This window comes from Dama dama, chromosome 20 (assembly GCF_033118175.1).
Source record: "Dama dama isolate Ldn47 chromosome 20, ASM3311817v1, whole genome shotgun sequence".
In the NCBI taxonomy this organism is placed as follows: Eukaryota; Metazoa; Chordata; class Mammalia; order Artiodactyla; family Cervidae; genus Dama; species Dama dama.
This window is the reverse complement of record NC_083700.1, coordinates 27,118,981-27,131,039: the sequence shown is the minus strand read 5'-3', so window position 1 is coordinate 27,131,039 and position 12,059 is coordinate 27,118,981.

The window sequence follows — 12,059 nt, the reverse complement described above, 5'->3', positions numbered from 1 at the left end:
TTTAATTTCTAAGGAACTGATCATAATGGTAGGACAGATGACTGGAGGAATTTCTTGTTTATTGTAGTAGATCACTTTTGCTGTTCAGATTTATTTTCCCCCCAGAGTCTGAACCTGTAGTGCCATCTAGTGGAAGTAGCTGCAATAAAAAGCTATCAGTTCAGTTCAGTTGCTTAGTCATGTCCCACTCTTTGAGACCCCATCTTTGAGACTGCAGTCCGCCAGGTTTCCCTGGCCGTCACCAACTCCTGGAGCTTGCTCAAACTCATATCCATCGAGTCAATGATGCCATCCAACCGTCTCACCCTCTATCATCCCCTTCTCCTCTCGTCTTCAATCATTCCCAGCATCAGGGTCTTTTCTAGTGAGTCAGTTCTTTGCATTAGGTGGCCAAAGTATTGGAATTTCAGCTTCAGCATCAGTCCTTCTAATGTCCAAGGGACTCTCAAGCATCTTCTCCAGCACCACAATTCAAAAGAATCAATTCTTTGGTGCTCAGCTTTCTTTATAGTCCAGCTCTCACATCCATACATGACTACTGGAAAAACCATAGCTTTGACTAGAGGAATCTTTGTTGGCAAAGTAATGTCTCTGCTTTTTAATATGCTGTCTAGGTTAGTCATAACTTTTCTTCCAAGGAGCAAGCGTCTTTTAATTTCATGGCTGTAGTCACCATCTGCAGTGTGATTTTGGAGCCCCCCAAAATAAAGTCTTTCACTGTTTCTATTGTTTCCCCATCTATTTGCCATGAATTGATGGGACTGGATGCCATGATCTTAGTTTTCTGAATGATGAGTTTTATGCCAACTTTTTCACTCTCCTCTTTCACTTTCATCAAGAGACTTTAGTTCTTCTTCGCTTTCTTCTATAAGGATGGCATATCTGCATATCTGAGGTTATTGATATTTCTCCCGGCAATCTTGATTCCAGCTTGTGTTTCATCCAGCACAGCATTTCTCATGATGTACTCTGTATAATAAGTTAAATAAACAGAGTGACAATTTATAGCCTTGACATACTCCTTTCCCAATTTGGAACCAATCTGTTGTTCTATGTCTGGTTCTAACTGTTGCTTCTTGACCTGCATACAGATTTCTCAGGAGGCAGGTCAGGTGGTCTGATATTCCCATCTCAAAGAATTTTACAGTTTGTTGTGATCCACACAGTCAAAGGCTTTGGTGTAGTCAATAAAGCAGAAGTAGATGTTTTTCTGGAACTCTCTTGCTTTTTCAATGGTCCAGCGGATGTTGGCAATTTAATCTCTGGTTCTTCTGCCTTTTCTAAATCCAGCTTGAACATCTGGAAGTTCATGGTTCATGTACTGTTGAAGCCTGGCTTGGAGAATTTTGAGCATTACTTTGCTAGCGTGTAAGATGAGTGCAATTGTGCAGTAGTTTGAATATTCTCTGTCATTGCCTTTCTTTGGGATTGGAATGAAAACTGACCTTTTACAGTCCTGTGGCCACTGCTGAGTTTTCCAAATTTGCTGGCATATTGAGTGTAGCACTTTCACAGCATCATTTTTCAGGATTTGAAGTAGCTCAACTGGAATTCCATCACCTCCACTAGCTTTGTTCATAGTGATGTTTCCTAAGGCCCTCTTGACTTCGCATTCCGGGATGTCTGGTTCTGTGTGAGTGATCACACCATCGTGATTATCTGGGTCATGAAGATCTTTTTTGTACCGTTGTTCTGTGTATTCTTGCCACCTCTTCTTAGTATCTTCTGCTTCTGTTAGGTCCATACCATTTCTGTCCTTTATTGTGCTCATCTTCACATGAAATGTTCCATTGGTATCTCTTAATTTTCTTGAAGAGATCTCTAGTCTTTCCCATTCTATTGTTTTCCTCTATTTCTTTGCACTGATCACTGAGGAAAGCTTTCTTATCTCTCCTTGCTATTCTTTGGAACTCTGCATTCAAGTGGGTATACCTTTCCTTTTCGTCTTTGCCTTTCACTTCTCTTCTTTTCTCAAATATTTGTAAAGCCTCCTCAGACAACCATTTTGCCTTTTTTGCATTTCTTTTCCTTGGGGATGGTCTTGATCCCTGCCTCCGTACAATATCATGAACCTCCATCCATAGTTCTTCAGGCACTCTGTCTATCAGATCTAATCCCTTGAATCTATTTGTCACTTCCACTGTATAATCATAAGGGATTTGATTTAGGTCATACCTGAATGGTCTGGTGGTTTTCCCTACTTTCTTCAATTTAAGTCTGAATTTGGCAATAAGGAGTTGATGATCTGAGCCACAGTCAGCTCCCGGTCTTGATTTTGCTGACTGTATAGAGCTTCTGCATCTTTGGCTACAAGGAATATAATCAATCTGATTTCAGTATTGACCATTTGGTGATGTCCATGTGTAGAGTCTTCTCTTGTGTTGTTGGAAGAGGTTGTTTGCTAGAGCCAGTGCATTCTCTTGCCAAAACTCTGTTAGCCTTTGCCCTGCTTCATTTTGTACTCCAAGGCCAAATTTGCCTGTTATTCAAGGTATCTCTTGACTTCCTAGTTTTGCATTACAGTCCCCTACATTGAAAAGGGCATCTTTTTGGGTGTTAGTTCTAGAAGGGCTTGTAGGTCTTCATAGAACCATTCATCTTCAGCTTCTTCAGCATTACTCATTGGGGCATAGACTTGGATTACTGTGATATTGAATGGTTTGCCTTGGAAACGAACAGAGATCATTCTGTCGTTTTTGAGATTGCATCCAGCTACTGCATTTCGGACTCTTCTATTGACTATGAGGGCTACTTCATTTCTTCTAAGGGATTTTTGCCCATAGTAGTAGATATAATGGTCATCTGAGTTAAATTCATCCATTCCTGTCCATTTTAGTTTTCTGATTCCTAAAATGCCGATATTCACTTTTGCCATCTCCTGTTTGACCACTTCCAATTTACCCTGATTCATGGACCTAACATTCCAGGTTCTTATGGAATATTGCTATTTACAGCATCGGATTTTACTTCTATCACCAGTCACATCCACAACTGGGCGTTGTTTTTCCTTTGGCTCCATCCCTTCATTCTTTCTGGAGTTATTGCTCCACTGATCTCCAGTAGCATATTGGGCACCTACCGACCTTGGGAGTTCATCTTTCAGTGTCCTTTTTGCCTTTTCATGCTGTTCATGGGATTCTCAAGGCAAGAATACTGAAATGGTTTGCCATTCCCTTCTCCAGTGGACCACATTTTGTCAAAACTCTTCACCATGACCCGTCCGTCTTGGGTGGCCCTACATGGCATGCTCATAGTTTCATTGAGTTAGACAAGGCTGTGGTCCATGTGATCAGATTGGTTAGTTTTCTGTGACTGTGGTTTTCAGTCTGTCTGCCCTCTGATGGAGAAGGATAAGAGGCTTATGGAAGCTTCCTGGTGGGAGAGACTGACTTGAGGGGGAAACTGGGTCTTGTTCTGATGGGTCCATGCTCAGTAAATCTTTAATCCAATTTTCTGTTGATGGGTGGGGCCGTGTTCCCTCCCTGTTGTTTGACCTGAGGTCAAACGATGGTGGAGGTAATGAAGATAGTGGCGACCCCCTTCGAAAGGTCCACAGTGCAGGGCATGCACTGCCGCCCTCAGTGCCCCCAACCCTGCAGCGGGCCACCGCCACCCCACGCCTCTGCCCGAGACTCCTGGACACTCACGGGCGAGTCTCGGCCGGTCTCTTGTGGGGTCGCTGCTCCTTTCTCCTGGCTGTGGTGTGCACAAGGTTTCGTTTGTGCCCTGAGAGTATAGAATCTGTACTGTGTAAAACTTGGACAGTGCACGCTGTTCTACTCTGTTTCTTTTGAACAGAGACAGAGAAGGGAGAACTTGGTTGGGTTGCATTATTGGTGCTTTTATTTCTGTCTAGAAATTCACTATACCTTGAGGTGTTTCTAATTGTGAGATGTAACAAGTGTAAATATTCCTTTATAAGGGATATTTTGTGATAAATGGGAAACTCTTCAACTTTGAGGTGTATGATGCAATGGCTAGAATGATCTGAGCTTTGATGCTCTCCTTGTGTAACTGCTTTTAGGTCAGAGTGGAACTAAATAAGACTTAAGTTCCATTATTATTAAGACTTAACTGCCTACCTTTTCAGAGAAAATTTTTCTGTTGTGTAATTCAAGATCTTCTAGTTCTTCTCACGTGACTCCTAATTGATCAAATTATTTGCCATGACCCCAAACATTCTGTAGTTGTTGTATCAGGAAGGTGCACCTAATCATTATTGGTTTGGTATAAATATAAGCTCTTCTTAGACTGTTTGTACATTAAGGCAGACACTGTTCATCTCTCTGTGTAAATTCCACTGCTATACTTTTAAGCTCATTAACCTTCTAAAAAGCATCTGATACATTATATTAAACAAGTTTAATGTGGGTAAATGCTTTGTGATCATGTCTTTCACATAAATTTATCTTCTATATAAATATATATACAGTTAAGTTAGTAATAATATAAAGAAAATGGCACATTTAGAGTCTGGATTCTGTGCTGCATGTGGTGATGATTCTTGTGATTCAGGTTAGAGCAGCTGTTGTGGAGTACTCATCCTGTTGTGTTAGAGAATGGATCATGAAAGTCTTGCTTTGCACTCTTTATGATGTTGCTTTATAATTTAAAATATGCTGTTTTTTCCTCTTAGGATTCTTTTATGGTTTATATTTAATGAACATGCTGACTTCCAAGCTTAACATGAGAATTTTGATTTAGAGGTGACCCTTTGTTTGGAATATGTTTGCCCTAGATATCTTCTTAGCTTATGGCTTATTCCCTATCAAAATGGTAAGTCTTTGAGGGCAAGGACTGTTGTCTGTTAAATTCTATGTATATCCACAGTGTCTAGATGCATGCCTAGCCCATATTTGGAGCCCAGTAATTATTTATTGAATGGATGTGTGAGAAAATTGAGGCATGGCTAGATAAAGACATTGGTCTAAGGTCACACAACAAGTTACTGGCAGAACTGGGTAAGAATCCATGTTTTATGACTCCTACTCTATTGAGTGATTCAGTACAACACCTTGTCTCTAATCAGTACTGGGTCCCCTGCCCTGGGCCCTTTGCTTTGAAAGAACCGACTATGGTGGGCCTTCTCCAGTTACATCCTATCCCAGGGGCCAAAAAATTCTAAGAATACATTTCCCTACTACTTTACCCACCCTGCCTCCCCAAACGCCCCATGACACACACATATTCCAGCGAGATTCTTACTACCAGGGACCCTTGAAATTCCCTGACAAATAACCGGAAGCCTACTTTCAGGGCCTCTGCCAGCTCTTCTTTGATTGTAGACAGAATAAGTGTGCCCACATCTAAACCTTCCGAGTTGTCAAAGGACAACTGTTACAGGTGATGGAGCTTGATCAAGTTTGTTGAAATATCCATACACGTGTGTGACTCCCCTCTATAGGGTGGAAGGAGAAAAACAGATTCTGGGCTGGATGCCTCTGTTTCTTCTCTTGCTTATGGCCCCTCAATGTTAGTGACAGCCCTACTTACATGATAAATCTGGTTCTCCTCACATATTAAATGTCATTTAAAGGAACACTTAGTGAATATCTGTATTAGACCAGACCTTGTGCTTGGCATTTTCAAATGTGTTTTCTCATTTATGTGTTCACCTAAGAAGACTCAGAAGTGACTTGCTTAAGGACCCACAGCTGATAAGGTGCCAAGCTAAATGCAGTCTCAGGAGGTGTATCCTCAGAAAGTGTTAAGTATTCCACACTTATCGAGACTGACACACATATAAATGTACACATATATCATGCAATTGTGTGTATCTTTTATATGTGTCATATATGTGTCTTTTATATATTATGTATGCCATATAAAATGCATAATTAAATATTATATATATCCATGGGTATGTATATATCTGTGGGGTAGATGTTTGTGTTACATATATACATGTGTATATAGATCTTTGTACTGATAAAATAATGTTTTATTAAAAACACATGAACAATTTAAAAGAGTGTGAGTAAATAGTAAATCTCCGATGCCAGGCCTTGAGTCAGAGACAACCAAACATTCTGTAGTTGTTGTAGTCACTTTTTTGTTGTTAAAGATACTCATATATTTTAAAACTTTCCACCAACGAGTTTGAACTTTTTTTAATCTGGAAGACTTTAAATATAAGTTGTGTACAAGTGGAGAGAAAAGGATAACACATCCCCAAGTATCCATTACTCAGCTTCACCAGTTAATAGCGTTCTGTCATTCTTATTATTCTTAAGGTACTGATTTGGAAAAGCAAAAAATGAGAAATTTCAAAAAAAATCTGCTTCATTGACTATGTTAAAGCCTTTGACTGTGTGGATCACAACAAACTATGGAAAACGCTTAAAGATATGGGAATACCAGACCACCTTATCTGTCTCCTGAGAAACCTGTATGCAGGTCATGAAGCAACAGTTAGAACTGGACATGGAACAATGGACTGGTTCAAAATTAGGAAACCAGTACATTAGGGCTGTATATTGTCACCCTGCTTATTTAACTTGTATGCAGAGTACGTTATGTGAAATGCCAGGCTGGATGAATCAATCACAAGCTGGAATCAAGATTCCTGGGAGAAATATCAACAACCTCAGATATGCAGATGATACCACTCTAATGGCAGAAAGTGAAGAAGAATTAAAGAGCCTCTTGATGAGGGTGAGAAGAGGAGAGTGAAAAAACTGACTTAGAACTCAACATTCAAAAAACTAAGACCATGGCACCTGGTTCCATCACTGTGACAGATTTATTTTTCTTTTCAGGGCTCCAAAATCACTGCAGACAGTGACTGCAGCCGTGAAATAAAAAACGCTCCTTGGAAGAAAAGGTATGACAAACCTAAACAGCATATTAAAAAGCAGAGATATCACTTTGCCAGCAAAGGTCCGTATAGTCAAAGGTATGATTTTTCCAGTAGTCATGTACGGATGTGCAAGTTGGACCGTAAAGAAAGCTGAGTGCTGAAGGATTGATGTTTTTGGTGTTGGAGAAGACTCTTGAGAGTAAGGAGATCAAACCAGTTGATCCTAAAGGAAATCAACCCTGAATATTCATTATGCTAAAGCTGAAGCTCCAATACTTTGGCCACCTGATGTGAAGAGCCAACTCATTGGAAAAGACCCTGATGCTGAATGAGGTGGTTGATTGGCATCACCGACTCAATGGACATGAGTTTGAGCAAACTCTGGGAGATAGTGAAGAACAGGAAAGCCTGGCATGTTGCAGTTCATGGGACACGATTTAGTGACTGAACAACAACTTATTTGAAAAGGTTTACATGTAAAGGTGGAAAATTTTGACTTTTTGTCTAAATTTTTTATTTTTAAAAATGCCATACATAGTTAAATACAAATTTTATATATTTATTTTACATTTCTTCCTTTATTTCAGAGAGGACTCAGATGAGAGTTAGACATTTAATAATGTTTTTATAACAATAAATACAACTTACTTGATATGTATGCATTCTGTTTCATGTCATACTGTTTTCTTTGCTGGATTCTGTGAGACTGCAGTTTTACTTTGTTATAATTGGTCTACTTTCTGTTTTTTTTTTTTTTTTTTTTTTATCTCCCTTCATTTGGAAGAGCTGTTGAAAATGATAAGCAAATAAATGCCATTTTTTTTTTTATCATTTCTGTGAGTGATAGAACTTGAAAGTGATGAATATGTAAAGGCAGACTATGATTTAACATAGAGGATTTTCTAGTTCAAATGACAGCTCACTTTTCTGAGCTAAAGTGCACCCACATCTTGGTAGCAGCATTTAGAGCGTGAGTAGATGATAACATTTCATGGCATGCAGAGAAGTCTATACAGTATTTCTAGGAATGTTGCTAGGAAATATAAATAAATAATGTTTCTAGTTGCAAGGAAATATAAATAATCCCCACAAACTGAGGCAAAGCCTAGTTATTTATTTCTATAATGACAGCAACTATTTTTTTTCTAAAGTACTTATTTTCTAGGTAGCATTTAAATCTGCTCAGCATTTTAATTCATTCTTCATTTTTTGTACAGTGTACAGGACTGAAAGCTTTTTCTCCTGTTGTTAATGAGGAGCATACCTAATATAAATGAGGTGTTTTCAGGAAACTCTGGTGTGATAAATACCTTCTGTCTTCTGTGTTCCATGCCTCTCTTTTAGACAGAATTCCATCAAGAGAAAATCTTCAGAGTGATACCATCTGGAGGGCTGGGCTGGGGAGGGGCCTTGCAGGGAAGATGCTCCTGAATATCTGTGTGACAGGAGCTGAGAGCCAGCAGGCTGGGTAGAAAAAAGATTCAAAGGCTTTCTTGGAAGCTGCATTTGCAGACCCGAACACTTTTTCCTCATTTATGTATCCAGTGTGGCTTGGTGCTGCCACTGCTCCAGACTTACATTGTCCAGTGTGAGAACCACTAGTCATTAAGTGGCCTTTGAGCACTTGAAATGTGGTTAATACAAATTAGAAATGGTGTAAATGTAAAATGCATGCAGGTTTTAAAAAGATTCATTATGGAAAATGCAAACTGTCTCATTTAGTAATATTTTATCTTGATTGCATGGTAAAATATTTTATCATTGATTGCATGTTAAAATGATACACATTTTAAATATAGACTTTTTTTAAGAGTAACTTTAGATTTACAGCAACACTGAGCAAAAAATACAGAGTTTTTATGTATGCATTTTCTGCCCCTGCCCCAGCCCAGTACACACAGCCTCCCTCGCCATCAATATCCTGCACTAGGGAATTACCTTTGTTATAACTTGTAAACCATCACTGATACAAATTATCACTCAAAGTCCATATTTTACATTAGGGTTCACTCTTGGTTTTGTTCATTCTATAGATTTTGACAAATGTGCAATGACACATATCCACCATTATAGTATCATACAGGATAGATGCACCGTGCTGCATTTATTTCTCTCTTCTCCCCAAACCCTTGGCAGCCTCTGATCTTTTTATTGTCTACAGTCTTGCCCTTTTCCACACAGTATGTAGTCTTTTCAGATTGTGTCCTTTCACTTAATAATATGCATTTAAGAATTTTCCATGTCTTCATGGCTTGATAGTTCATTTCTTTTTAGCACTGAATAGCATTTCAATGTATGAATATACTGCAGTTGCTTGTCTTAAAGTGACAATATTTTAATTAAAGTCTATTAAACCTATTGTTAAATTTATTTTCAGTTGTTTTTTACCTTTTAAATGTGGCTTCTAAAAAAATTACATAGACTGTTTAATTAAATTTCTGCTGGATAGAACTACTTTACATCTTGGTAAAACAGTGTTACTGGTAGAGTTAATCTTTAATACAACCTTGTTCAAACACCTGTGGAAGTTTTGCGGCCTCCGACAAAGAAGATTCTTCTCTAGTACTTGCTTGGGTCTGGTCCCTCTGTTGCCCTCAAACTTCTTGGGATTGCCGTGCTCCTCCCCCAGCCCCTTCCAACAGAGACTTATGTTATTTAATTAATTTCATCAAAGACCAGATGATAATTGACTGGGTCTTTTACTACCATACTAGTTTCTCTGGGGCACATGAGTATGGGGTCTGTGGCCAAGTGGCTTTAAAATAAAAAGCATTTTCTTAGAAGAACTGAAATAAAACTTTATGAGTTCATCAGTACCATCTTTCTAGATTCCTTATATATTCGCAGGGTAGCAGTGGAGACGCAGACATAGAGAACAGACTTGGGGACGCAGTGGGAGAAGGAGAGGGTGGGGTGGTTAGAGTAGCACTGGAGCATATACACTGCCATATGTAAAATAGAATTTGCTGTGTGACGCAGGAAGTTCCTACCTAGTGTTCTGTGACTGCCTGGGGAGGTGAGAAGGGGTGGGAGGTGAGAAGGGGTGGGAGGTGGGAGGGAGGGGACGTATGTATACCTATGGCGGATTGATGTTGATGTATGGCAGAAATCAATGCAATGTTATAAATCAAAAATAAATAAATTTAAAACAGTAGGAGTTAACTTTTTTGTTTGAACTCTTAGAATTTATCTTTATATGTGATTCATATAATGTTTCTAAAAACTAATTGAAGTAGGAGTTCATAATCTAATTCATTCTTCTTTTGTGTTCTCAATGACAATGCCTGTCAGTGGGCCAAAACTGGTTCTTGGAGCATGACAAAGATCTTACCCTTTAGTGTATAATGCATATGCTGAGTTGTTTCAGTTGTGTCTGACTGTTTGCAACCCAGTGGACTGTAGTTCGCTAGGCTCCTCTGTCCATGGGATTCTCCAGGCAAGAATGCTGGAGTGGGTTGCCATGCCCTCCTGCAGGGGATCTTCCCAACTCAGAAATCTAATCCAGGTCTCCCACACTGCAGGTGTATTCTTTACTGCTGAGCCACCAGGGAAGCCGCACATGGGGCCCCTGCAGCTGCTGCTGCTGCTAAGTCACTTCAGTCGTGTCCGACTCTGTGCGACCCCATAGACGGCAGCCCACCAGGCTCCGCCATCCCTAGGATTCTCCAGGCAAGAACACTGGAGTGGGCTGCCATTTCCTTCTCCAGTGCATGAAAGTGAAAAGTGAAAGTGAAGTCACTCAGTCATGTCTGACTCTTCTCGACCACATGGACTGCAGCCTACCAGGCTCCTCTGCCCATGGGATTTTCCAGGCAAGAGTAGTGCAGTGGGTTGCCATTGCCTTCTCCAACATGGGGCCCTTCAGTTCAGTTCAGTTCAGTTCAGTCGCTCAGTCATGTCCAACTCTTTGTGACCCCATGAATCACAGCACGCCAGGCCTCCCTGTCCATCACCAACTCCCAGAGTCCACTCAAACTTATGTCCATCGAGTCAGTGATGCCATCCACCCATCTCATCCTCTGTCATCCCCTTCTCCTCCTGCCCCCAATCCCTCCCAGCATCAAGGTCTTTTCCAATGAATCAACTCTTCGCATGACATGGCCAAAGTATTGGAGTTTCAGCTTCAGCATCAGTCCTTCCAGTGAACACGCAGGACTGATCTCCTTTAAGATGGACTGGTTGGATCTCCTTGTAGTCCAAGGGACTCTCAAGAGTCTTCTCCAACACCATGGTTCAAAAGCATCAATTTTTCGGAGCTCAGCCTTCCTCACAGTCCAACTCTCACCTCCATACATGACCACTGGAAAAACCATAGCCTTGACTAGACGGACCTTTGTTGGCAAAGTAATGTCTCTGCTTTTTAATATGCTCTCTAGGTTGGTCATAACTTTCCTTCCAAGAAGTAAGCGTCTTTTAATTTCATGGCTGCAATCACCATCTGCAGTGATTTTGGAGCCCAAAAAAATAAAGTCTGACACTGTTTCCACTGTCTCCCCATCTATTTCCCATGAGGTGATGGGACCAAATGCCATGATCTTAATTTTCTGAATGTTGAGCTTTAAGCCAACTTTTTCACTCTCCTCTTTCACTTTCATCAAGAGGCTTTTTAGTTCCTCTTCACTTTCTGCCATAAGGGTGGTGTCATCTGCATATCTGAGGTTATTGCTATTTCTCCTGGCAATCTTAATTCTAGCTTGTGCTTCTTCCAGCCCAGCGTTTCTCATGATGTACTCTGCATATAAGTTAAATAATCAGGGTGACAGTATACAGCCTTGATGTACTCCTTTTCCTATTTGGAACCAGTCTGTTGTTCCATGTCTAGTTCTAACTGTTGCTTCCTGACCTGCATACAGGCCCCTGCTGAACCACAATTTCTTGTAACATTTTTCTCTTTGGTCTTTTTCATATGTTGCTCCTTCTGCCTGGACATACCACCTGCAGCCCCTCCCCTTCCTTCATACACAGCCTTTGCCTGGATAACTCCCAGGAGTCTTTTAAGGTTTAACTTCCTCCAGGAAGTCCTCCCTGACCACCCAGCCCCACTCAGGCCTAGATTGTGATCACAATCTTTTATTGTGATTGTCCTTACTATTGCCCTTGCCATATTTTATTATACCTGTACATTAAACTTATCTGTCTTCATTACACTGGGAGTTCTTTAAGGACAAGAATTATGACTTATTTTATTGATCTTTTTGTCCTCTTTGGTTATTATAGGGCCTCACACAGTGTTTATTAAATAAAGCAACAATTTTTCTAT